Source organism: Typopeltis vanoorti, chromosome 19 (assembly GCF_054136105.1).
Source record: "Typopeltis vanoorti isolate ZY-2024b chromosome 19, IOZ_Tvanoo_1.0, whole genome shotgun sequence".
Classification (NCBI taxonomy): Eukaryota; Metazoa; Arthropoda; class Arachnida; order Uropygi; family Thelyphonidae; genus Typopeltis; species Typopeltis vanoorti.
The window spans coordinates 26,508,865-26,535,287 of record NC_143567.1 but is presented as its reverse complement, the minus strand read 5'-3'; the positions used below and the strand labels follow the sequence as shown (position 1 = coordinate 26,535,287).

The 26,423-nt window shown below is 36.7% G+C and overlaps 1 protein-coding gene across 1 annotated transcript in view; it reads right to left on the bottom strand.

Moving 5' to 3' along the window:
• LOC150095931 (uncharacterized) overlaps positions 1-26,423 on the bottom strand; it is a 164,809-nt gene that overhangs the window by 69,544 nt on the left and 68,842 nt on the right. Inside the window, exon 3 of the mRNA XM_090409356.1 lies at positions 5,233-5,365. The gene's annotated coding sequence lies outside the window, so the exon portion shown is untranslated. The remainder of the gene's footprint in view (positions 1-5,232; positions 5,366-26,423) is intronic.

The following is a 26,423-nucleotide window of genomic DNA, read 5'->3' as shown; positions in this document are numbered from 1 at the left end:
TGGAAGGCGCTCTCTTTTCATCCTCATCTATTTTATTTTCATCTTCTTCATCTGTTTTCTTTTTATTTTCCTTCGCATAACCCCATAATGATATAATAATCATCTTTCTTATCTATATTCTAAATTAGATAATCATCCTATTCCTTGCGTTCTCATCCATATTCTACACGAGATTCATCATCCTGTTCCTGACCTTCTCATCCTTCCTAATCCATATTTCACATGAGATTAGTTAACCTATTCCTCAATTTCTCATCCATAGATTACCATAAATCAATTATCCTATTCCTGACTTCTAAATCTATCTGCATAAAATTAATCTTCCTATTCCTTACTTTATCATCCATGTTCTACATGAAAACGAGATTAATCATCCTATTAATGACATGATTAATCCTCCTCTTTCATTCATATTCTACCTCACATTAATCTCCTTATTCCTCATTATTCAAATTAAGGGGATATTAAATCCCACATTGCTTTAAAACCGAATAAGAAACTCAAAGATTGGAATCAGAGAGTTTCTTGCCGAATATAGTAAACTATAAAGTATCGGCGACCACTAGCGTGAGCTAATGCAAGTAGTCCTAATACGTAGTACAATCTCAGGCAACTCGTTGCAAAGGTGGAGAAAGTTCTGATCGCTAATCTTGGTATTTTCCATAATGTAAAAACACATTTCCTAGGAAATGTATGCTGTTATTACATTATGGTGGGAGATCACTACCCAGACCGATTTCAACCTTTTTTGAGGCTTCATCAGTGAGTAGCTAGACCAAATAGATATCAAAGGGTATAGCGAAAAGAACTTATATACTCTGCTATACGAGTTGTCAAACAGGTGCAACCGATACAGCATACATTTCCTAGGAAATGTGTTTTTACAACATTACGGAAAATACCAAGATTACCGATCAGAACTTTCCCCACCTTTGAAACGAGTTGCCTGAGATTGTACTACGTACTAGGACTACTTGCATTAGCTCACGCTAGTGGTCGCCGATACTTTATAGTTTACTATATTCGGCAAGAAACTCTCTGATTCCAATCTTTGAGTTTCTTATTCGGTTTTAAACAATGTGGGATTTAATATCCCCTTAATTTAAATAATGTTTATATCGACGAAATGAAGCCTCTTGGCTCTTTATATTTAAGTATCCTTATTCCTCGTTTCCTAATCCATATTTCGAATGAGATTAGTTATCCTATTCCTCACGTTTTCATCCTATACTGCATTAGTTATCCTATCCTTCACCCCCAAATCCATGTGGACCAGATTAATCATCCCAATCCTCACTTTTTCATCCATGTTCAACATGAGATTAATCATTTTATTCATGATATCAGTATTCCTCCTCTTCCTCATCCATATTCTACATGAGATTAATCGGCCTATTCCTCCCTTCCTCATCCATATTTCATATGGGATTATTATCCTATTCCTCTATATTTCGTCATTATTCTATAAGAGTTTAATCATCATCTTCTTCGCTTTCTCATCCATATTCGACATGAGAACGTAGAAATCGAGTAATAGGATTATTCGTCGTATTCCTGAGTAATGTCATTTATAGTAAGATCGAGAAAAATAGTTTTTTTTTTTTTTTGGTTATTAGGAATTCGCGAGAATATGAGAATAAATGTATATGGAAGCGATTTTTCTTGCTTCGCTTAGTTGTAATCAAACCATCTCGTCCATTGTTCTGCAAAACTGGCGATATGTATTCGTTCGGATCTGGTGCATCATAATTATTATAAGGAACCGCAATGAGATAACTCAATTTGCTGAAGGCAAAACTTTTTACCTTCTTCACGAAAAAAAGTGTCATCTAATATCGTGTAGGAATAACAAACACAGCCTCACTGTATTGTCGTTGTTATTAGGAAAACGACATCGAATTACGAAAACGAAAACGGCATGCTATTCGACAAGGGAATGATAATTCAATTGCACAAAGACGCAGAAGTTGAATAATATTGACTTCTGTGGTGTGTAATCCAATTCGTAACGAAATGTACCCTGTAAACGTGGCTTCACTGCATACATTTAGCGTGATGCAGGCAAGTGTGAGATTCAAATGTTATGATAACTCGCTGGTTTCACGCCTAAACGAATTACTATTTTACAATATATTCACAGGTTTCACACTTTTTTAAAAAATATAATTATTTTTCAATGCACGAATCATTTTCATTTGCAAGAAATCCAAGCTAAACAATAAGCAAATCATATGAGAAATCTTCATTTAATCACTTTAAGGATCCACTTTATTAACTATATTAGTTAAGATAATTAACGCTAATCATTACTAATAATTAACACTTGCTGTTTTAAATAATTATAATTAATAATTTTTGACGGAGCAATGATAAAACAAAAAAATCACCATTTTCTTCTACGGTCTTCATCCCCTTTGTAGGAACTTTCTTTCAGCCTTCCTGATGGTTAATGATCAGTGTAAGACTCGAATTACAACGACAGACAGGATTATGCAGTGTCTGGCTGAAGGCGCAGCTCTTTAGATTTTCGGTGATTTGAATAGCAAATTTGTTCTTTTACCAGCATTCTTTCAGCGATGCTGAGATCGATAAATTGGGACAAACAGTTTCATGGTGCCACAGTTTAGCAACCAAAGGGCTGCATGTGGCCATTTAAATCCATTTTATGCAGCCTGAAAACTATTTTCCCTAAGATAAAATGCAGTCCATCGAAGTGTTTTTTGATAAATCGCAAAATTTGACAAGGCGCTTGCTATTCGATTTTATTTTTATATACTTCTAAAATACTCAAATACTATACTCAAAAATTAAAAAAAAAATTAAACACAAATGGTAGTGCTTCTTGGTTTATTTTTGAGTTAAATAAATGGATGGTTTGGAGTCGGGTCGAAATAAACAAATATGGCAGAAAAATTATGAAGTTCAGTGCGCTTAGAAGTATTTTCAAAAAATCCAAGCATTACTTCGCTGAAATAGTGTAAATATATGAATTATTTTCATTTTTTATTTAGCTGACATCGGACAAATACATACAATCTGAGAAATGTCACTTTTTCTTAATAATGTTAACATTGATATCAGTATTTTTTTCTTATATTTCTCTGTACATTATATCTGATGCTAGTCGTACCACTGATGCCATCTACACGGCACACGCACTTTCTCATATCATCAGAACTGTCAATTTAAACTGATGCAGGAAGTAGGGCATAATTTTATGTTGAATATCTTTAGAATATCACTTAAATATGACGTTAAATTTCTCATTCTCTAAGAGATGGTTTTACGTCGATCACATTTATAAAGACATTATACTTTCATAACTACTAAGAAAAAATAATTGCTCTTTAAAATGGCCGAGACAGCTTACACTATGAGGCTAGAGGATTGAATTTAACAATTGCTTCTGATCTCTCAATTTATTTGTTCCTTTTAGCCAAAATGAGGCACATTATTCCATTCACCGCAAACAGATTAACCCAGTCTGTAAAAAAAGTCCATAAAATTCCTCGAGCTCTTGACCTGATTAATATCTAGCTATATGAAGCCAAAAACAATTCATTAGTTGCAATGGGAGGAAAGAGGAAGAAGAAGAAGATGATGATAATGAAGAAGAAGAAATGGTAATAATGAAGAAGTAGATGCAATGAGATGAAGAAGATGAAGAAGATGATGATGATGATGAAGACCAAAAAATGCCCACAACGGGAGAAATTTAGAAAAGAAGGAGGATCAAAAACTACATCATGAAACTGTAAAGTTGTTAGCTTGTAGAACGGACGTGCTAACTACTCAGCCAAGCAGATGCCTACGTTGTTAGTGTTTTCATACCGTTTTGTCTGTTTCACAACAGTTTCTGTCTTTTTTTTTTTTTTTTGCTTCTACAAGAGATGAAATTGATGGGAAAGAAAAATAGGTTGTAAACACGATTGGTTATAAAACAACAAAATAGAAATCGAAAATGAAAAGCAGGATAGTCATAGCAAAGGATAAAAAAAAAGAGAACAAAATAATGTAATAGAAATATTAAAAGCAGGCAAGGAAAAAATAAGATACGAAGAGAGAAATTAAAAGAGGGAAAAAAGATAATAAAAGGAAACAGAAGAAAAGAAAAAAGGAGAGGAAAAAAAAGAATAATGAAATAAAAGATAAGAGGATAAAGAAAAAAGTGAAATGAATGAATGTTAGAAAGAACATAAAGTGAATGGAATAGAAATGAGACGGGGCATAAAAAGACTCAACGACCTCAGAACAGGAAGAGAGAGAGAGAGAGAGAGAGAGAGAGAGAGAGAGAGAGAGAGAGAGAGAGAGAGAGAGAGAGAGAGAGAGAGGTCATTCTGCAAAGTCAAATAATAGCAGATTTCTGCTTGAACAAACTTGCAAATTCCCCTCTGAGTCGTAATAGCGAAGGTAGCGCAGGCAGATAATTCTTCTCTATTTGCTCAGCGCGCAATAAATGGAAGTTCTCGAATAAGCGCAGCGTAAAATGCAGAAGTCTTGCTTGAATTGAACATAAAAATGTAGCGAACAATGGGATGGGGAAAGCACTCGAAATTACCGATGAGTTCCGGAATGCGGGGACAACAATCTCGCTAGGTGCAAAGTGGAAAGACAGAACAGGCGATTACTCTCAAACTTGAACACTTGTCAACGTCCAGAAGATAAATTATATTAGGGGGAGGGGGGAGGGCACCTTAAAAGAGTTGAGTAACTCTGTTTAGCGGAAAACTATTCGCCCATTAGGGACGACAGTGAAACCAAAGAATTCGCATATAGAAAACTTAAACCTAGCTAAACTCTATATAACTGAACGCAAGGGACACTGGGATTTAAAAAAAAAAGGGAAAAAAAAAACGTGTTGAGACTATAAAATTGTCTAATTTTCAGCCACGTATCTAGGAGATGAAATACTCGTAAATTCTATGCATACTGCTAGCAGCGCCACCAGTGTGAGATCTACGAAACACACTAAATAATGAATTATTGATTTTCAACCTAGTTCTATTATCAAGATTTGTGCTGTTGAGCTCACCTGAATTAGGATTTTCATCAGAAGTTAATTATTCTGAGTCAGCTCAGGTTGATCTGTGAAATTCGATCAACTGCGATCTACCAAAACATCTTAAAGTTCTTTTAAATTTCCCGAATAAAAACATGCTTTTAAAAGTCTAATCTGAAAGGTGAACAGTTTTTTTTATCACGAGATTAGTTTTGTATTATTTATTAACATACCTTTCACTGCTTGTATATTAAGTGGCTTCTTCCAAGTCTAAAATCGACTTCTTTATATTCTTCAGTGCATCTATTTCCACCTTTTCATCTAGACGGTGAATTTCTCCCAGTATATCAACAGATCCTAAATGCTCTACTCGTGAAGAGATGCAATAGAGAATCATTTATTACACAATCCATAGCCAAACCTGATTCCTTCTCTCATATTAGTTAACATGTACAAAGAGATCGTTACCTCCCTCCAACCAAAAAAGAAAAATAGAAAATATTGCCATATTTAGGGCGAAAAAGTAGGATAACCACATATCCATTTCACATTAAAAGATAATAGAAATTTAAAAATAATAATAAAATATAATTACAACGAATATATGTTTTTTATACATAAAACTATACAATTGACTTGCAAATAATCAAGAAACATACAAATATCAGGCAGAACTTTCAAATGTTTGTTTATTATTTATTTTAATTAAATACTGGATATAAATTACCAATTTCATCTAAAACTATGCCATTCGGGAAAAAAATTTCCGCATAAACTAAAATAGTAATCAGAAACCTAATCGTAGAATAAATAACGTATTTACAATAATGAATATAATGCTTGTTGTAAATGTTGTAAATGGAAATGAATCGACCGTGAGATGCGGTCGATTGGTTCATTAATGCCCTTGGGGGTGATGGATAGCAACGCAAAGCTGTACCATTGAAGTTTAACTGAGGTTCGGCTGTTGCTCTTACCCACTTGGGCGATGAGTTTTTGAGTTCGCTCTCTTGGGGTTTTTGCCTTAAGGGAGCACTTTGAGTCTCCGGGGAGGGTGTTCTCCGGCACGGCCCGCTGAGGGGCTTTGTCGGTGAATTATTTTCCTCGGAATTTGAGCGGTTCTGCTCAGTGGTCGGGGAGCCCGTCACTGAGTGGAACCAACGCTGAGATTAGGACGGTCTTTCGCCCACTATGGAGTGGCCTAGAGATCGTCCGTATTTTTGAGATTTCACCTTTACTTACATAGTCGGTGATTGATTTTATATGAGATGCCCATATAGGGTAACGGATGGCAATGCTGAACCAATGAAGTTTAACTGAGGTTCGGCTGTTGCTGTTATCCTGGGTAAATGAGTTCGCTCTCTTAGGTTTTGACCTAAGGGAGCACTTTGAGTTACCGGGGAAAGTGTTCTCCGTCGCGGCCCGCTGAGGGGTACGTGCCGGTGAATTATTTTCTTCGGAATGAGCGGTTCTGCTCGGTACTCGAGTTTCACTGAGTAGAACCAACGCTGAGATTTGGACGGTCTTTCGCCCACTATGGAGTGGCCTAGAGATCGTCCGATATTTTTGAGATATCACCTTTACTTACACATTACGGTGATTGATTCATTAATGCCCTTGGGGGTGATGGATAGCAACGCAAAGCTGTACCAATGAAGTTTAACTGAGGTTCGGCTGTTGCTCTTACCCACTTGGGCGATGAGTTTTTGAGTTCGCTCTCTTAAGGTTTTTGCCTTAAGGGAGCACTTTGAGTCTCCGGGGAAGGTGTTCTCCGGCACGGCCCGCTGAGGGGCTTTGTCGGTGAATTATTTTCCTTGGAATTTGAGCGGTTCTGCTCAGTGGTCGGGGAGCCCGTCACTGAGTGGAACCAACGCTGAGATTAGGACGGTCTTTCGCCCACTATGGAGTGGCCTAGAGATCGTCCGTATTTTTGAGATTTCACCTTTACTTACATAGTCGGTGATTGATTCATTAATGCCCTTGGGGGTGATGGATAGCAACGCAAAGCTGTACCAATGAAGTTTAACTGAGGTTCGGCTGTTGCTCTTATCCCCTTGGGCGACGAGTTTTTGAGTTCGCTCTCTTAGGGTTTTTGCCTTAAGGGAGCACTTTGAGTCTCCGGGGAAGGTGTTCTCCGGCACGGCCCGCTGAGGGGCTTTGTCGGTGAATTATTTTCCTCGGAATTTGAGCGGTTCTGCTCAGTGGTCGGGGAGCCCGTCACTGAGTGAAACCAACGCTGAGATTAGGACGGTCTTTCGCCCACTATGGAGTGGCCTAGAGATCGTCCGTATTTTTGAGATTTCACCTTTACTTACATAGTCGGTGATTGATTCATTAATGCCCTTGGGGGTGATGGATAGCAACGCAAAGCTGTACCAATGAAGTTTAACTGAGGTTCGGCTGTTGCTCTTACCCACTTGGGCGACGAGTTTTTGAGTTCGCTCTCTTAAGGTTTTTGCCTTAAGGGAGCACTTTGAGTCTCCGGGGAAGGTGTTCTCCGGCACGGCCCGCTGAGGGGCTTTGTCGGTGAATTATTTTCCTCGGAATTTGAGCGGTTCTGCTCGGTAATCGAGTTTCACTGAGTAGAACCAACGCTGAGATTTGGACGGTCTTTCGCCCACGAATGAGTGGCCTAGAGATCGTCCGATATTTTTGAGATTGAACCTTTACTTACATAGTCGATTGATTCATTCAATCCAATACCCTTGGACGGTAATGGATGGCAATGCTTAGCTAATGAAGTTCTAACTGAGGCTCGGCTATTGCTGTTACCCTCCGGCCATGATCAGAGCTTTAATAGCTCAATAACACCTTATACCTACACTGTCCTCTACAGATAACGGGGAAGATGAAAAGCATTCTTGCTTCGCCCCTTCAAGCCAGTCCTTATTTTTTTTTTTATTTGTAAATAATAATGCAGATGCTAAATTACGTCTTTTTATAGCAATTTCTGGTAACAATAAATATAAATGGCGAAAGGAAACATAATTAAAATTTTATAAGGTTATGGCAATACCAACAATAAATATTATATTATATATTATACGGTTAAATATTGGACAGAGAAAGAAAGAAGGATGCAAGTAGAATACAAGCAGCCAAAATGAAATTTCTCAGAGCAGTTAAAGAATGTTCAAGAATGATAAAATAAAAATAGAATTGCAAATCGATGTAATAAACGATCGAATAAAACGAATATCTAAAAAATTGGAAAGAGAGAACGCATACAACGAAGATAGAAGACTAAAAATAATTAAATATAAATCTACTAGAAAAAAATATATAAGTGCTCCGAAAACAATAACCGTATGAGATTTCTTCTTCTTTCAGGATTTAGACCATAATCTTAAATCTTGAAAGAAGAAAGCAGTAAAATTAAAGTAATACTCAACAGTCTGCACAAACTCTGTTGCTTGTATTTCTCTAGTATTCCATATAATTTAACATACAATGACGGAGTCTCTATATTATCGGTTTTTTGTTTGAAAAAGGATATGACGTCATACTTTTACTGTTGCTATGGGTAACATGTACTTTCAGTATGAAAATTGTCAGTTACCTTTCCACACGTTTCGAACTTATCGCGGGAGGTTCATTTTAAAAATATTAATCAACAGTTATTAATACGGAAATATATGTCATATTTCGCCTTGAAATCATTCACCAAGAAGCCACACATAATCTATAGTAGTCCTCACTCCCATACTAACCACATTCTTACTCAATTTCCATGGATGACCTCTTGTTTTCTTCACATTCATGTACTGAAATATTTCCTCCACATCAATCCTATACCCGACTTATATGTCTCTATCATATTACCCCTTATCCGCCGAAAAAGCAGCTTATGTAACCCATAAATCTTTAATCTTTCCTCATAAAGAGCATCACACAGTCCTGTCACCATCTAAGTTACTCGCCTCTGAATCCACTGCAACTCATCCACATCTCAAAAAAACCCAGGCGACCAGAAATATCCGCAATAATCTAGATGGGGACTTTTCAAGTGGAATAATAATCTTATTATCTTTTGTATGCATTGAAGATAGCAAGATAATCTTATTATCTTCACTAACACTCCCAAATCCCTGGCTTCATCAAATTCCTGGAGTACAGTTCCATCAATCTGGTACACAGCTGGTAATCTTTTCACTCCAAAATGCATGACCTTACTTTTGCCACATTAAAATGGCAAATCCTTACCATCGTTACTCTATCCTTACATCCATATTAATCCCTGCCATATCTATTACTGTAATATCAGCACCTGAATGATGCGCTCTTGCAAATTACTACTCAATAATACAAAATTAGTTCGTCAGATTCGGTCACTTCCCTACCGTCTTCAAAATCATTATACTGTAGTCACTCTTTCTTTTACTTGCCACAAGATGATGATGATGATGATGATAATAATAATAATAATAATAATAATAATTAAAAAATTCAATTTATTTATTTATTTATTTACGCATATGGCTTTGTGAAACTGGCAAGTGAAATGTACAATCACAATATCCAGAAACAAGTGATGAAAATCTTAATATGTAAAAGTTCATTACATAAAAGGCACAAACTGCTTTCCAAGTCTTCCTTTTTTTAAAAAAAGCAAAAGTAATTACAACTACAGATCAATGTCCTGTCTGGAAAGACAATCCAAGGCCTCATTCGTCATCTTGTGGATGTCCTGTAGGCCACCACCGTGAAATTTTCGCCTTGGGCAGTCGTTCACAATATGAGTAATCGTCTGAGACACGGGAGAACAATCACAGTGAGGGTGGTCTAACAGCCCCCATTTATGTAGTAGGTAGCCACATCAGCCCTGGTTAGTTCTGATCCTGTTGACTGATGACCAAATCTTCCTAGGAAGAGCAAACCCAGACTGCAGAGCACAGGGATCTTCTACCAGGAAGCCGTTTGTTGGGAGACGCTGGACCAGTATTTTCTCCACGTGCCAGGTATTGATGGCAGGATAGCTGAAGAGAGTTCGTCCATGGACCAGAGAGGTTTTCTAGATTTTAGGCGAAGACCAGGTGGATTGATGAGAGTCTGGTGCAGGGGTGGGTTGTTCATTGCTTTATTAAATTCTTTAATCGAGGCTTGTCTTCTCCGTATGTGGGGTGGAGCAATGTTAGCTAGGACAGGCAGCCAGGAGAGAGGGTGCTTCTCTCTGTCCCAATTCAATAATTTGTAATATTAAAATTACGATTATATATTAAGGCTTAACAAAACATATTGTTCCGTATTTTTTTTAAACAATGAAATTCATACAAATTTTCCTTTTTTTTCAGGATTACATTTTTACAGTATTTATACAATAACAATAAATTATATTTACATTTTTGCTTTAATGTATTTAAGCGCTGTAACTACAGCGTTTAGTTCACGCGGTTGACCGAGTGGCTACGCGCTTCGCAACCATATGCCTGGGGCAGGAGTGTTCTAGGTTCGATTCCCATCGCTGACGTGAGGAGCTTGGGATCTTTCTCGGGTATAACCATGTTAGACGCTCTTGGGGGTGGACTACCGGGTTTCTCTCCCCCGTTTATCTCAGGTTTTTTCCTCCCACAAACGGGCAAGCCGGCCTTGAGAATATAACACTTCTACAGACATAGGATATCCCAGGAGGCATAGGGATAACCACCTTATCTTCGTATAACGGCTGCGGTTATAAGGAATAGAAACCCTCGACACCGTAAAGGTAAAAGAGGGAAATATTAAGTAAGAAAGAACTACAGCACTTAAATGTAATAAATGGATTGTTTTTCTTTGCGTTGATCTTGGTTGAGATGTAATGTCTCAGCTTGCATCCTCGAAGCTTTTTAGTAAGCTTATCTCAGGATAAGTTTACTACTACTACTACTATTAATAATAATAATAATAATAATGTCATGTCTTAAAAATAATAATTATAATTATTGTTGCAAATTATAAAGGGACCACCCGCTGTTAGGTAGGTAGTTATAATGTTTTGTCTCGTGAGTGTATTTGATGTTGATTTTGTTTTATTTCAAAGAAGTGGGACTGCAATTAATTGTATATAAAATTTCTAAACAAATTTATTATTCTTTAGTCATTTTAACTTGCCTTTATTTTTGATTTCATTTTACAAGTTCATCGTTTTTTCCTTTTTTACGGTAATTTACGATATAATAACACAACGCGATTTTTATTAGACGTTGGATAGCACTATTAAGCATACCCGTGAGAATAAAACACAAGTTGTATTAAACAATCTTTAAGTGATCCGAAACGAGTATCTCCAGGTTCACCTGGATAACCAAAACCCACTTCCAAAACTTTAACCGAAAATGAGAGGTGGAGAGTACTCCACTCCCCCCCCCCCCCGAGGAATCCTCACCAGTACTTTGTCTCTTTCACTCCTCCGATAAAAGCGGGCCTTCCGAGCAACTTCATCGTTGGATAATCTGATTGTACCACAGAGACGCGTGAAGAAACGCTGTTCAAGGACTATCCGTCTTAAGGATCCCTGAAGTCCAGTGGCACTTAAGTAACGATTTATACTTCCTCCCTTCACGCGGGCAAATAGGTCAGATTTTTACTGCAGCTGGTGTAATTGAAAACTAAAAAAGGGTTTCCCCTTAGGAGGCTTTTATTCTCACCAGGAAGGCCACAATACAGAAATTATTTCTCAAGTTTACTCTTTGGTATCCTACGATCAAAACTGCTAATAGAGTAATTCTATTAAATTTATTTTTAATTATCTTCTTTTTTATTTCGCATTTATTATATTTCATGTCCATTTTATTATAATTTTTATTTCAAAAATTCTAATTTTAGTTTATTTGGAAAATCGGTAGGTAGTCGGTCTTTTTCTTTCCACCTTCGAAACGGAATGCATTCCAACGGCATACCTGCACCTAAGATTGACTAATTGTGAAAGAGACTGGATAACAGGCTATCAAATGTCTTCTAGTCGGTAACTATAAAAACAGAATCTAACATCTTTATTCTTTCTTCGGCATACCTAGCGTTATGCTGGCCACGAGATTATACAAGAGCCTATTTTAAAATTTAATTTACTTTTATACAATTTTAGTATTTTTCTTCTATTTCATTTGAAATTAAATTTTTTGTTTTATTTTAATTTTAATTTAATTTAAATTGTATTTTTCGGTTAATTTTGCGTTTCTTTTTACTTTGTTTTTTATTATCATTTCATATTTATTCATTTTATTTTAATTTTTCTTGTTCTTTATTTGTTTTTATTTTAGTTTTTATCATTTAAGTTATTTTTGAATTATTTATCATTTAAATGTATTATTTATGTTTTTAAATTATTTTTTTTCATAAAAAAATGTCATTTATTTAAAAATATTTTTATTATTATTTCTAATTTATCTCTCTATTAATTAATTAATATAATTAAATATAATATCCGAGAGTGTTAGATCTGGTCATCGCTTTCCACTTGGGGAAAGAGGCCATGTGGTTTTGACCTGGAAGATTGTAATAAATACTGAATATTTGTTAAGAAGGGGTGTATGTGGAATTACAAGGCTGGTGATTATGACAAGCTGAGAAGTATGGCATAACAATTTGAAGGGGGAGATTGTCAAAGAGTGTTTAAGGAAAGTGGTATCAGACTATATACCCAGAGTTAGACAGAGAAATCAAGTAAGAGTGAGATGGATGAATAGTATTATTAAGCAGGAGTTGCAGATAAAGGAAAGGTTTGTGGAGGAAGTAGAACGAAAAGGTAATGAGCATACCCATGAGCGGTACAAGGTACAGGACAGGCCAAGAGGGTGACCTGTATAGTAAGGAAGGTCAAAGCTATTATGAGAAGAAGCTAGCTGATGAGTCCAAAAGAAATCCCAAGGTGTTCTTTCGTTATGTGGCAAGTAAAAGAAGGAATAATTATTCAAGGATGACTTTAAAAAGTGTTGAGGACAGGGAAGTTAAAGAAGCAAATCAAATACTTGAGTTTCTTAGTAATCACTTTGCAAAAGTGTACCATCTTGGTTGTGATATTACAGTGCCAAATGCGTCACTGACTGATGATAATCTAGAGACAGAAGAAATACAGGTGGTACTTAGTATGTTACAGAACCTTAATGCTAACACGGCCATTGGGTTAGGTGGCATATCGGGCCATATGTTACGAGAATGTGCAAGAGAATTAGCACCTCCTGTGACCAAGCTGTATAATTTAAGCCTCAGTTCAGGTAAAGTACCAATTGAGTGGAAAGGAAAAAAAATCAGCTAACGCCTTTTTATTCCCGTATACGGGAGTAGACGAGGCCATTTAGCGCTATCTAACTTTTGGAGACTGAGTGGGCAGTTCAATCTCCACTGGTACCAATCAGAGATAGATGGCCCAAGGCTATCACTAATTAAGCGATACACAGTGAAGAGAGACGGCTCAAATGTGCCGCCATCTCTTGGTCCCTAACCCTAACACAATATATTTAATGTCTGAAATAACGTGGGTTCTACGGTCGATTTTCTTGAGTTTACACGATGAAAAACCCGAGTTTCCGGGAGGAAAAACCCGCTTGCCCATGCCAGAGATCGACTAACTCAGGAACCGGTTCGAAAAAAGGCTTAGAAAAATTTCCTCTAGTCGCCGACTAGAATCGAAACCAAGTCTTCCTTTGTGCGGCCAAGCGCCATGGTATGCAAAAGTGGAAAGGGGAAAATAATATTCCACTGCATAAGGGGGACTCCAAGAGAGAAGTAGCAAATTATAGATCGATCGGTATATCTGGAGTGGTGGTTAAGGTTTTGGAGAAATTAATGAATAGAATTTAGGGCTGAGTGGACAGAAATATGATACTTTATAAGAGACAACATGGTTTTGTGAAGGGTAGATCTTGCCTTAGTAACTCACTTACTCTGTATAATAAAGTAACAGTGCGTTGGATAAAGGAAATCCTTACTTGGTGATACTGCTCGACTTTGCAAAGGCATTCCACAGGAATCCACACGGAATCCTGTTGCATAAATTGGAGCAAATGGAAATAGATCTAAATCTAGTGATTTGGATTAGAGAGTGACTGATGGACAGATATCAAACAGCGGTTTATGGAGGAGTTGAGTCCAAGAGAAGGCATGTGATCAGTGGTGTACCTCAGAGTCAGTATTTGGTCTTCTGTTGTTTAATTTGTACATTAATGATATTGGAAATAATTTGAAAGGAAATATCAACTTGCGTGCTGACGAAGCAAAATCGGAAAGAGCGATAGTCAATGAAGGTAATGCAGATATTTTGCAGGATGACTTAAATCGGTCAGTATGGGCTATAATTCCCGTGGATCTCAGTTTAACTTGGCAAAGTGTAAAGTGATAGATACACTTTGGGAGGATCAGATCCTGTGCTGTGTACTATATTAATGGAACTGAACTACAAGAAGTTGAGACAAGGGACTTGGGGTGGGGGGGTGATTGTGAACAGAGAAGTTAATTTTACAGGGCATATTGGAAAAGTGGCCAAAACAGCACATCAGATTACATGGTTGTTGAAGAACAAACTAACAAGTAGAGAGAGAGAGAGAGAGAGAGAGAGAGGAAAGTTATTGTTTCACTTTATAAGGCATGAATAAGGCTACACGTACTATTGAGCATAGATCTGATCACCTGAATTCCTTTGTGATGAAGTGGTGGAGAGGATCCAGATGCGAGTTACAAAGATTGTTGTAAGTCTGTGGAATGTTTCCTAAGAGGGTCTGTGGACTCCAAAAACTAGACGTAGGAGAGGAGAGGAGATATGATAGAAGCACAGAAATTATTAAAGGGGTTTTATAGCATTGATACTGATGACTTTTACCAGAGGTGGTTATGAGTGCTTCGTCTGTAAATGAATTTTAAAAATAGTATCATAGGTATTGATTAAATAATCATTGTATCAATGATGTAGGGTATCCCGCGATGAGTCTTTTGACTCCATGGAGACATCATTGTTGTAATAATAATAATAATAATAATAATAATAATAATAATAATAATAATAATAATTTATTTGAAATCCATTTAGCTTAAAATGGAATATTGTTTCAGATTTCTCCGCTGTGATAAGTTGGCGCTGTTGATGCCAGAAACTCACCTACTATCATTATGGCGTCTCTGTTTACTATAAGAGTTTGCAGATGGTGTGTAAGACTCCGTCGCTTTAAAGTGATCATTAGTGTTGGCAGAGTTTGAACAAAGAATCATAAGAAGCGCGCAGAAACAGGAATCGTGCACGATAATGTGATGCTTAGTAACTATCGCCACGGAAGACGTATTTTAATACCGTATTAAGCAGTTCTTTCTCATCTTTCTTCCCTCTTCCTCTGTGCTGTTTTCACAACAGAATAATGACGTGTGAAAACTACTTCGCTAACACTTTATCGTCTGACGTTCCAGAGTTTGACAAGCGCACATTGTACTAGATGGTTAAGGGTTAAAAGCCCCTACATTTCACGCAATGTTTTGACAGTCGCTTGCAGTTACGGAAAGCAAGAAATTTGTCAACAAAAGAGCTTTCTTTTACAGCAAAAGAAATTTTTTCTACGAGTCAGTGAACTTAAAAGAGAAAATTATGATAAGTCAGTGGAAATTTATCATTTATTTTCAGGTGTTTCATTTATCATTTATTTCATCTCTCTCTCTCTCTCTATACGATTATAAAACGAGAACATGAGCAAATTTAGGAGAATTTTTTGTGTGATTTCATTGCGGTATTTCACATGAAATGCTTCGAAACATTGGAAAATTTTCTCAAGAGGAATTAGCCAGGTTATCTAGTTCATTAGTGAGATTCTGTCCTCCTTCCTTTTTTTTGCTTCGTTATTGCTAGATCGAGGGATCCTAACAAGAAGGACGATTTCAAAAGATAACTACGAAGCCTTCAATTATCTCTCTCTCTCTCTCTCTGCGATAAATAACGAGCAGATGGATTCGATTCGTTCTTTTCCTACACTCTCAACACCTCCCATTGTAATTATGGCAATTCCTGTGTCGACGAAGGCAGTAAACTGAGGGAGGATCCCAGTTTTCAAACTTCCAAGAATTATTTCAGATTTCTGACTCGTAACGATAATGGAGCAGTAGAAAAGTCATTAAATGATCTCCTCTTTGAAGTACAAAGGCATCGTTATGTTGGCCATCATCAATATTTCTAATAATAGCTTCTTATTGTCTCGAATGATTTATATAACCTAGCAAAAATATTGGAAAATATTTTACTTCGAAGAAAATCAAACTATATAGAGAACAATGAAAACAGTAAGAAAACCATGGATGTAAATAATGAATATAATATCACTAATGAAAAATGAAATTTAAAAAGGTTGTAATTTTACCAGAGAATTTATGAAAATATGACCTTTTTGCGTTTCTTAAAATAAAATACATGAACTCTCCCCAGGATCTCGAATATTCGCCTTTTTTAAATTCATTATTCTGTCTTATCTATCTATTCTCATCAATACACTAAACTTAAGACAAAAACACGTTAATCGATAACATCTTTATAAGGACTGGCTTAAAGGGGCGATGCAAGAATGCTTTTCACCTTCCTCGTTATCTGTAGAGGACAGTGTAGGGATAAGGTGTTATTGAGCTATTAAAACTCTGATCATGGCAGGAGGGTAACAGCAATAGCCGAGCCTCAGTTAAAACTTCATGGGCTACAGCATTGCCATCCATTACCCTCCCAGGATGGAGATAGATCTTCATCTCCAAGGTTGATTTTCTAGAAATCTAGAAAATTATTCCCGGGATCCCGTTTCGTCATCCATCGATAACATCAAAACCGTCATTATTGTTATAATTTTCATAAGTGAACTTCGAGTAGGTGTATAATTATAATACCAGGATACAGACCAAAAATGTTTTCGTTTGATAAATTAAAATATATATAATGAGAATATTAAAGATATGTCAGCTTAATATTCAAATTTTTAAGTTTTATTTCCTTTGGATATAAAAGATTATGTATCGTTAATATTTTCATTATATATTATTTAACTGCGTAAATCATCTGTGGACGTTAAAATTTCGCTTTCAGAAGTTTTAATGTATTGGTCAGTCACGCTTCATTATCACTTTGTAAACAATTTCTGTAAACCGTTAAATTTTGTGTATAGAATATGAAATTAAGTTTTATAATTAACTAAAATGTTTTAAAATATTTAATTATTAAAATAATTCAAAATCAAAACGAATAGTTCTAGAAGTCTACCTTTTCTTTGGTACTATCAAAACCATATTAATTATGTGGTTTTGATAACACCATGGATGGAAAAAACGGAGGTCTCTGAAAGTCCTTTTTAGGACTTCCAGGGCAATGCTGTAGCCAATGAAGTTTTAACTGAGGCTCGGCTATTGCCGTTACCCAACCATGAGTAGAACTTTTAGCTCAATAACACTCCATCCACACAGATTTACTTCATTCAGATGACGGGATAAAGAGTCAAGGACTCAGTCCATCGCCCAGTTCTTTTAAGAACTTTAAGAACATCATTCAATCCAGACTTAGCCAGTGCATTTGACAAGGTTTGGCATTATGGCTTGCTATACAAGCTTATATCATCCGGTGTTCCAATCGGAATCATTCAACTCATCAAGACGTACCTCTGCGGTAGACGCATGCAAGTGAGATTAAGTGGAGTAGTGTCCTCACAGAAATACATCTTGGCTGGAGTTCCACAAGGGTCCTTACTAGCACCAATCCTATTCTCCTTATACCTGCATGATATACCACACAACCCATTATCTTCAATTAAAGCTCTTTACGCTGATGACACAGCGATATTGGCCAGATCATTAAAGCCTCACTTAGCCATCAAGAAACTGCAAGAAAACCTACTGCAAATAGAACAATATTTTGCCAAATGGCGACTCCAGGTGAATTCTCAGAAGAGCGTAGCCGTCTTATTCTCTAGAAGATCAGTGCTTCCCAAAGAAGATATTCTCCTCTTTAACACAAAAATTCAGTGGAAAACAGAGATCAAGTATCTCGGTGTAGTAATGGACAGTAAACTGACTTTCAACTCCCATATCAAGACTGTGCAAACACATCAAAAACCATAGCCCAGCTCTATCCGCTAATAAACAGAAACAGTAAACTGAGCACCAGAATCAAACTTCTCATATACAAACTGATGGTTCGTCCAATACTCACCTATGCCTCACCGGCCTGGAGCCATACTTCAAACTCAAATATCATTAAATTACAACGCATTCAGAACAAGTGTCTTAGAATGATCCTGGGCGCTCCATGGTTTATCCGAACTGTCCAACTGCACCGCGACACGGAGATCCCCTATATCTACACCTTCATGCAGACTATAGCAACCAAATTCTTTTCAAAAGCAACTGTGCATCCTAACAGACTGATCCAACTGGCCGCTGACTATGATGCAATGGACTATTCTAAGCACAAAAGACCTAAAGCCATCCTCAACCTCCTCACTGAGGATTAATCTCCTAGCCCACTCAGGGCGAGCAACATAGCTCATAAACTCTTTCTACTCACAGTCTCTATTAAGATAGCCGGGAATACGAAAAGCTTTTGCTTCACCCGTTAAGCCAGTAATGTTACTAGTTACTAGTTACATCATTCAATCCCGGCCCTGATGACATTACCAATAGAATAATAAAGCTACTCCCACGGAAAGCCATAATTCATCTAGTTAATATTACCAATTCCATTTTAAGATTCCAGTACTTTCCCACAGATTGGAAAATCGCGGACATTATACCTCTGAAAAAGCCTGGTAATAACCCACAACTTCCCTAAAGCTACAGGCCCATCAGTCTTCTTTCCTGTCTTGGAAAAGTAATAGAAAGAGTCATCCTACCAAGACTACAATTAGTGGACAAACAGAAAATAATCCCAAATGAGCAATTTGGGTTTCGCAAAACTCACAACACAGTACAACAAATTCACCGACTAACAGAACATATCACTCATGGTTTTAACTGGCACCTTCACGCTCCTGCTGTATTTTTAGATGTTGCCAAGGCCTTTGATAAGGTCTGGAATCAAGGCCTTATCTTCAAATTAATTGAAAACAATATCCCAATTAAACTAGTGAAACTCATATATTCATATATCAATGAAAGGCACATGCAAGTAAAACTCAACGGAATTGTGTCTTCAAGGCACAAAATTCTGGCGGGAGTACCTCAGGGTTCTCTTCTGGCCCCAATACTTTTCACAACTTACATGGCAAATATTCCTCTCAATTCAAGAACAACTACTACGGCCCTTTATGCCGACGACACCTCTATTCTAGCTAGATCGCTCAGCCCTCGCCTAGCAATCTCTAGACTCCAAGGAAGTATCAATGAGCTAGAAAACTGGTTCACCAACTGGAGGATTCAAGTGAACCCCCCCTCAAAGGTTCAGCCATGCTGTTTTCAAGAAGAAAGGTCTGCAATAAAGAAGACATCCTCCTCTCTGGTCATAAGATCCCATGGCAATCAGAGACCAAATATCTTGGGGGTATTAATGGATAAGAAACTCCTTTTTAACAAGCACATCAATCTCATTGGCTCCAAATCTTCCAAAGTAATAGCACAGCTCTACCCATTAATCAACCGCAAGAGCAAATTGAACCTACATAATAAATTGCTTCTTTACCGAATGGTAATACGTCCAGTCGTTACCTACGCCTCACCAGCATGGAGTCACACTTCAAGATCAAACATTTCGAAATTGCAGAGAATCCAAAACAAATGCCTTAGGATGATCCTCGATGCACCGTAGTTCATCAGAAATTCACAAATTCACTGGCACTCCATACATCTCCTCCCTTCTTCGTAATCTTGCAGAAAAATTCTTCGTGAAGTCCAGTTCACATTCAAACCCACTAATCGTACAAGCTGTCAATTACAACGAGACTGATTACTACAAACACAAAAGACCGAAGGCTATTCTTCTCTCAACCGATCATAGCTAACACAACTGCCCTCAGAGGGCGAGCTTAACTGCTCACAAATCTCCCATTTCCAAACAACTCTCATTACAGATGAAGGGGAATATGAAAAGCACTAGTGCTTTTCATATTCCCATCCTGTCATGGTAATATGAAATTAACATTACTGACAGGAATACCCATCCTGTCAGTAATGTTAATGGTAATGGTTAAACATAATTCAAACTTATAGATTGAACGAAAATCGACCGTGAGATGCGATGATTAATACCCTTGGAGGGTAATGGATGGCAATGCTGTAGCCAATGAAGTTCTAACTGAGGCTCGGCTATTGCTATTACCCTCTTGCCATAATCAGAGCTTTAATAGCTCAATAACACCTTATCCCTACACAGTTCTCTATTCTCTACAGATAACGGGGAAGATGAAAAGCATTCTTGCTTCGCCCCTTTAAGTCAGTCCTTATAAGGACGTAATTGAATATCTTTGTTATTTGTCTGTAGGTATATCCATACTTCTAATTTCACTTCTGTAATTTCAATGTCTGTTATAATTATCTATTAACATTACTTTACTTATTATTGCTAGAGATCTATTTTTTTTTCTTTTTTCAGACGGTTTTTAATCTAAAACTTCATCGCTTTTTCGTTTATTTCGTTCGAATTCAATTACACACTTTTGCTCTAGTAGCTCTTAAACGCTAGTGTTTGACGATGCCACTAGAAATGGTATTATACTTCAAAAGGTTCCGCTAAAGCATACTTTTAAAAAAAACATCCACTGGGAACTCAAGAAACAAAATGTAAACAATTTTCGCTCCCAAGTGTTGTTACTCTTTGAAAGTCTGTTGACCGTTGAAGTAGAGTTCGTCTAAGAAATTTAACATGCAAAAGTATTCTAATAGCAAACATCTACGAGCTCGATTATTATAAAATTTTTAGTGCTTCTTGGGTTATTTTTCTTTAGCGCCGCTCAGCTATAAATATCTTGTGAGATTGGGTTAGATGCCGTTGATTTTGGATCTGTTGCTTTTTTTTTTCTCTTTGCATTGAGCATTATAAACATCAGTTAAATTGGGTCTCTCGATGTTAAGAACACATCTCTTGTCGAGGTTCTATTTTATATCTTCCGATGTCGCATCAAAGTCAGAAATTAAAAATGAAAATACAGCACACATACTCGAAATAAACCAAGAAAATTAATTTTTGAGCAATTTGTTAAAAATGTATAAATATATATCTTTAAAATATAAATTTAAATTTAAAAATACAAATATAAATATAAATTCAAATTTTGAAAGCTATAAATATACACTTCTTCAAATACACTGTTTTTTTTAATTACTACAGTTTTTTTAAATGACAAACGAATAAAAACTAAACTACACCATTGGGGAGACCCGAATCCAATACCCTTGGAGGGTAATGGATGGCAATGCTGTAGCTAATGAAGTTCTAACTGAGGCTCGGCTATTGCTGTTACCCTCCTGCCATGATCAGAGCCTTAATAGCTCAATAACACCTTATCCCTACACTGTCCTCTACAGATAACGGGGAATATGAAAAGCATTCTTGTTTTGCCCCTTTAAGCCAGTCCTTATAAGGACTACACCATTGGAATCCTTTGTTAAAGTACACTTGAAACAAATAGGCTTTGATGAGAAATGAAACGTATTTGCAACATGGATTGTCAGAGCTGGCCACTCCTATGACCTTTGATTATATCAGTGATCTTTGTTGTGGGGAGAAAATATGTGGTAATAAGGATTCCATTGTCGGTTGAAGTGTGAAATAGTGAAGTCAGCAGGTGCTACGTTTCGCACTATCTTGTATAACTTATCAATTAATAAAGGATCCAAACAGCAATTAAATACTACGGTTCATATATATATGTAGAAAGTTTTTTAACTTGGGTATATTATATATTCAAGATGCCAATTAATTTTATATTAACTTGGTTTTTAATCCTATTTCCCAAGTAAGCAAACAGACAAATAAGTCAAGTTTGTGCCAGCACGTAGTGCAAGTCTGAGGCAACTCGTGGTAAAGGTGGATTAAGCTTCGATCACTTTCCTTAGTACTTTTCCCCTAATGTAAAGCACATCCCCTTGCAGAGATGTGTGATGCTATGCATTAAAGGCAATGGTTTCGACCATACCGGTTTCGACCTTTATTGAGGTCTCGCTAGTTGGAGCCAGATCTGAAAATGCTAAGGTTGAAGTAATGCAAACCTTATGAATTTTACCTATACAAGTTGCCACAAGGTGCTTTGACCTTATAAGACTTGCACTACGTGCATATGCAAACTTGACTTACTTGTCTGTTTGCTTACTTGGGAAATGAGATTAAAATCCAAGTTTACATAAAATTACTTGGCATCTTGAATATATATATATATATATATATATATATATATATATATATATATACAGTATATATATATATATATATATATATACAGTATATATATATATATATATATATTTATTTATTTATTTATATATATATATTTATATATATATATATATTTATATATATTATAAATATATATATAAATATATATATTTATTTATTTATATATATATTTATATATATTATAAATATATATAAATATTTATATATATATATATTTATTTATTTATATTTGGCCAACATGCCAGAGGTTGGCTGGTCAACCTATAGTACGTTAGTACCGTTATATGGGTGGTGGGTTGGGAAAGGAGAAACTTGTTGACATTCGATTTAAAAGCCTGTATATTGTATTCTTTTGGGAAGTACGTCAGGGGAAGACTGTTCCACAGTTCCGAAGTAGCAGAGATGAAGGAGGATGGAAAGAAACTTGTTCTGTGAGTTTCGAGGTGTACAATGAAAGGATGTTGGGCGGCAGATGTACGTGTTCCAATGGGCTTAGTACAGGGTGGGGGAATTATTGATGCTGTTTCTGATGAGCATTTCCCATGGGAATATTTGTAGAATATACAGATTGCAGAGACCAAGTGTCTATGTGAAAGTGAGGGGAGTGAGTTGGGTCATTTATCAATCTAATTGCTGTCCTCTGTATTGAGTCAAACGTTTTGAGGGAGCTTTTAGGAGCCCTACTCCAGATGTGAGAGCAGTATTCGGTAGCTGGCGGATTTGTTATTTGTATAAGGTTAACAGCTGTTTAGAGGTGAAGTAGCGTCTTGAGCGAAAGAGAAAACCTAGTTTTTTGGAAACTGAGGATGCAATGGTTGTGATGTGTTTATGCCAGGAGAGGCTTGATGTCAGGGTAATTCCGAGAAGAGAAATCTCATCTTGTCTGGGAATTTGGGTGTTATCAAAAACAATGCTGGGGAAAATGGTTCTTTTTTGTGAGAAATAAGACAGAACCGGGTTTTACTAGCGTTGAAGTTGACAAGGTTATCTGAGTCCCATTGGCGGATGGCTTGGAGGTCGGAATTAAGGGCAGTGGTGGGTGATGTTCTGTGGGTTGAGTTGTGTAGAGGAGGGTTTGTCAAATGAGGAAGGAGTGTAATGTGCTGTCATCTTCAAAACTGTGTATTGGGTTAGAGGTCAACTGAAGTAGGTCATTGATATATAGAAGGAAGAAGGTCGGTGAGAGAACTGAACCTTGTGGGACCCCAGCATTAGTTGGATGGTGAGAGGATAGGGATCCATCCACCATCACACATAGTGTGTCCAGAGAGGAAGCTGGCAATCCATCTGCAGAAGTCCTGGGGCAGTTCAAATGATGGGAGTTTGCTTAGTAAGCCTTTGTGCCAGACTCTGTCAAAGGCTTTGGAGATATCAAGTGCAACTACTTCGGATCCACCGAATTTCTCCATGGTGTTTATCCAGTGATGGGTGATGTATGAGAGTAGATCTCCTGTTGAACGGCTTTGACGGAATCAATACTAGTGGTCGCTTAATAGCCAGATACCTTCAAGGTAGATTAGGAGTTGGGAGTTGATGACCTTCTCCATTACTTTAGACAGGACTGAAGTGAGTGAGATAGGGTGGTAGTTAGATGGCAGTGATTTGTCACCCTTTTTAGGAATGGATTGATTATAGGCCAGTTTCCAGGTTTTGGAATATATACACCAGTGGAGTAAGAGTGTGTACAGGTGACATAGGATAGGAATCAGTTACGATGCACAGACCTTCAGGATAATTGGAGGAACGCAGTCAGGGCCAGGAGACTTTTTGGTAAAAGGATACAGGGGGCACTGTATGTTGGGCGGTTGTGATGACTGGAGGGAGTTTGCCATCATCATTTATTTGTGCATTGGAGGCAAAGTGTAATGCCAGCAGGTTAGCTTTTTCTATGGGTGATGTTGCAAATGAGCCATCTGGGTATGATAGAGGTGGAAATAGTGTAGGGCAAAAGTTATGGCCAATTGCCTCGGCAAGAGATCAAACGTCATGGCTGCCATTTGGACAGGCTACAAGCTTCCTGCTTTTTGCCGGTTCAAATTCTGTTTTGGAAGCATTGATAATTTTCTTGCATCTTTTTTCGGGCTTCAATATAGGCAGTAAAGGAGGATGGAGTTCTTGATTTGAGCCAGTTTTGTGGTATGCCTGAGTTTTCATTTGTACAACCTTGGCACATATTTGGAGAACCAGAGTTTTGTTAGGGGACGGCAGTTCTGAGTAGTGTGGGGATTGTACGTTTTCATGCCAGTAAGGATTACTTTGGTGATACGTTCGGTGCGATGTTTGTACTGGAAGACCTGAAACAATAGTCCAACCATGGGAATGAAGCTGGGAATATGTGTGGGAACAGTGCCAAATGGGAATAGTAGTCTCGGAGACTGTCCCATTTGGCACTGTTATAATGTCAAACTACTCTTTGTGTGTGTGTGTGTGTGTGTGTGTGTGTGTGTGTGTGTGTGTGTGTGTGTGTGTGTGTGTGTGTGTGTGTGTGTGTGTGTGTGTGTGTGTGTGTGTGTGTGTGTGTGTGTGTGTGTGTGTGTGTGTGTGTGTGTGTGTGTGTGTGTGTGTTTGTTGTTGCATGGAGAAGGAGATGGGCACTAGGTTGTGGTCAGAATAACCCAGGGGGCTCACTACATTTTCACTGCATATCTGGAGCGGTCATTATTAAAGAAGAGATCTAGGATATATTTGGGGAGTGGTTCGGGTTATCTAGTATTCTCGTCGGTTTTATGTAATATGTAAATATTTAGAGATTTTCTTTTATGGAAATACACATGAGTAAGTAGATTCCCACTGTCATACAGATTCTGAAGATCGCTGCTCACAAAGTACATCCCTTTGATTCTAATGGTTTACCCTCCCATCTATGAAGGATTACAACACAACCAGACGCACGATGTCAATTTATGTTTATATATGAATGTATAGGATTTTATATACTATATTTTTTACTTATAATATAATACTTCGTATAACATTTGATATGAATATAAATATTATTCTGAGCATATATAACTAATTGCTTGAAAATAGAAACACAGTACTTCAAGTTGTAAAGGAGTTAAAAATAAACTTTGCTCTTTGCCAAATCTTAGAATATTGTTTATTTATATCAAATTTAACTATTATATTTTATAATATATATAAAATAATTATAACAAAATATGAATTTATTTAATTAAACATGAGAGTAAATTTATGTTGTAATCATTTATTTTTTCTTTAAAGTATTTCAAATACACCTATATATATTTTGAATAACTTGTAAACAATAAGAAGATAATGTCATCAACTTCATAGGGCGATGTTGCCTGAGAATGTATCTTATTTTTAGCGAATGAATTAAACAAAACTGCAACTCAACTGTTATTTGCAGTCGATAAAGGTAGATATAAGAAGTTCCTAAAATGCAAAAGGACGTCAAGGGAGTGCCTAAAACCTTTAAAAATAAAACAAAAATCCTTCCGTATTTTCTTGCGTCTCCATCAATCTTCATGGACAGGCAAGTTGAGTTGGAAAAATGTATGTAAAAGAAGAAACTTTCTTTAGGCACGTAAAAAGAAAGAAAAGATGATAAGGAATAGTGCGAATAACATCGAGATAAGAAACGAACTATTTTTACTGTTTTCGGACTTGAAAAGGTAAGTGTAAAATAAAAATCAATACAGCAATTTAAAAGTTCTTGGGCTCTTTCGAGCTTAGAAATGTGCGTGTGTGTGGAATAAAGATAGCAATAGGCTTCTGTTATTTGGAGATAGCAGAGCTTCTTTCAAAACAAATATTCACATGATTTGTTATCTACGTTCTACTTATTATTAGGCTTAACACAACATATCAAAGCAGTTCTCAATATATTATTGATTTGTTTGTTGCCTTCTAAATAATATTCGCAAACGAACAACAATGAGAAGTCGGCTAAAATTATAATTAACAATTAATATTAGTTGCAATAATACTTAATAATCTGGCTTCTGTTTATGCTTTAGCTTTAATAATCGTAATAATATAAAATGTTCAATAATAACGTATTTTTGAGCTAAAATCCAATTTGAAATTATTATTTTGCTGCTCTTCATTACGTAGCATTTATTTATTTAATTTTTGTCTAATTATTATTATATGAGC